Source organism: Jaculus jaculus, chromosome 1, assembly GCF_020740685.1.
Source record: "Jaculus jaculus isolate mJacJac1 chromosome 1, mJacJac1.mat.Y.cur, whole genome shotgun sequence".
Classification (NCBI taxonomy): domain Eukaryota; kingdom Metazoa; phylum Chordata; class Mammalia; order Rodentia; family Dipodidae; genus Jaculus; species Jaculus jaculus.
Window position 1 is genome coordinate 306,518,449 of NC_059102.1, and position 2,453 is coordinate 306,520,901.

Below are 2,453 nucleotides of genomic sequence, written 5' to 3' on the forward strand. Positions count from 1 at the left end.
TTAAATAGCCAATCAGTGTGAAAAACCACCATTTAGCCTTGGAGTCTCAGGTAAACATTTACATCATATGTATGATATGATCCCAATTGTCCTCATTGCTAGCTCCAAACCATTATTTCTTTCCCTCCTCAATCTAGGCTCCTTTAGGGTTGGTCCTCATATAATCACATCCCAATGTATTATCCTTTATTTTGCATCACTGACATCACCAACCAACTCCCAGGTTGGTTTATTCATTACTTATTTTAGTTCCTGTGAAATTTTTTTAATCTATTATTTATTGGAGTGAGAGAAAGAAGCGGATAGAGAAAGAGAGAGAAAGTGGGCATTCTAGGACCTCTAGCCACTGCAAATGAACTCCAGACACATGTGGCACTGGCTTACATGGGAACTGGGGAATTGAACCTGGGTCCTTTGTCTTAGTAGACAAGTACCTTCCCCACTAAGCCATCTCTCTAGCCCTCCTATAAAATTTTATATTACTCTTTAGGAAACCTTCTTTGTCTTTATTCTTAGAACATTATAATATGCATATTAGATGCCTCTAACCCAAACCCTGACATCTTGGTCTCTTTATTTCCTCTCTTCAGGAGATTGGGCCTTTGTAGCACCTCAGTAAATAAGTGTTCATTATCCTTGACCTTCTTATTGCTCATAATTTCTCCACACCAAGTTATCAATTCTTCCAACTTAATTCATTGCATACTTTGACTATAACCTCCATCTATCTCTTCTTTATTTGTACTGTCACAATGCCAACTGAACAAAAATTTTCCATGCACTGATGTTCATATTTCTACTGTCTCTAGCCTTCTTTCTACCCTCTATAGCTCCACTATTCATCTTACATTCTATCTGCATATTCGTTTTTTTGTATACAATTCAATTCGTTGTTCCTGTTGAAGTTCAGAAATTCACAAACCGGTTACACTCTGTGTTACAACCATAAATAAGAATAAACTGGAGACAAATGTCCATTATTATGAGTTTTAATGGGCCACCTGATGCTTGATAATCACATTACACTTACCTATCCCATTCACATTATATGGTAATACAGTGGGTGAATATTGTGTTCATTCTCCTCTTTTCTCACACTTGCAATATGCCTCCTCAACTTTTGCTTTCAGGTATATGATACTTTTAATTATTTCATTGAGGAAAATAAGGTTAAATAAGGACTTCCGTAGATTTCCATGACCATCACACTGTTGTAGTTACCTTCATATGGCTGGGACAAAACACCTAAACAAAAGCAGGTAACAGGAGGAAAGGCTTTATTTTGGCATATAGTCTTGAAGGGAGGCTTCATGATGGCAGGAGAAAAGCAGGGCACAAGCAGAGGCCAGACATCACTGCTTGTGACACCAGGTGAAAGATAGCAGCAAGAATAAGCTGAGATCTGGAAATTATAAGCTGGGTACAATACACCTAAGTCACCACCAACAATAGACCATCTACAATAAAGTTCCACTTCCTAAATTGCCATAAGCTGTGGGCCAAACACTAAAAACATATGAGAACATGGGGGATACTTGATTCAAGCCACTACAATCACCTTCCATCCAGAATCTGTTCACATAAACCCTGACTTCCCACCTGCTTCTGGAGGGAATTTATCTTTGTTCCTACTTGAAGACAATTCCCTCTCTTGAAAAATAGATTCTGTATTAATTACTCAGTGATGGTGGCCTAGCAGTTCTTTCATTTCCTTTCTTCAGGCATGCACTTCTCCCTCTGTACCAAATATACGTGTCTCTGTGTGTGTGTGATTTCCTATATATAAAGAAATTATTTCTCTTATCTCAAAAAATCGTCTCTTTATTTACCTTTCCCTTGCCTCAAATCACCTTTCTTACAAATTTACTGCCTTGACAGCTAAAACTTCTTGAGCACTATGTTTTCACTCATTCTCTGTAAGTCTTTCCCTCTCATACTTGACTACCTGTCCCAAATCCACCCAAACCACAAAGGTCAATTTTCAGTTCTCTTCCTTACTAGAAATACAATCAATGACCCTGTTCTACTGACATGGTTTCTTCAGTTAGCCTCCAGAACTCCTGTGATGTTTAAATCCAGAATTCCACCACAGGCACATGCTTTCATTGCTTGTTCTCTTGCTGGTGCCATAGCATCTTCTGCAGGTATGATACCTTCAGGAGGTGTGGCCCAGCTAGCAGAAGGGGTGGGCCTCTGATGGGTCTAGCCTGGTCCCTAGTTTCTGCTACTCTCTCTTCCTCTGGTTCCATTATGATGTGAGGACCCTCTGCCACACACGCTTGCTGCTACAAGTTCTGTCTTGCTTTTCCTATTATGACGGTGAGATATTCTAGAACTCTAAGCCAAAATAAGCCAAACTTTGCTCACTTCTGTCAGGTTTTGTCACAGTGATATAAAAGTAAATCATACAGCCCCCAACCCTTAATTTGATTCACTTGCCATACCTTTCTATT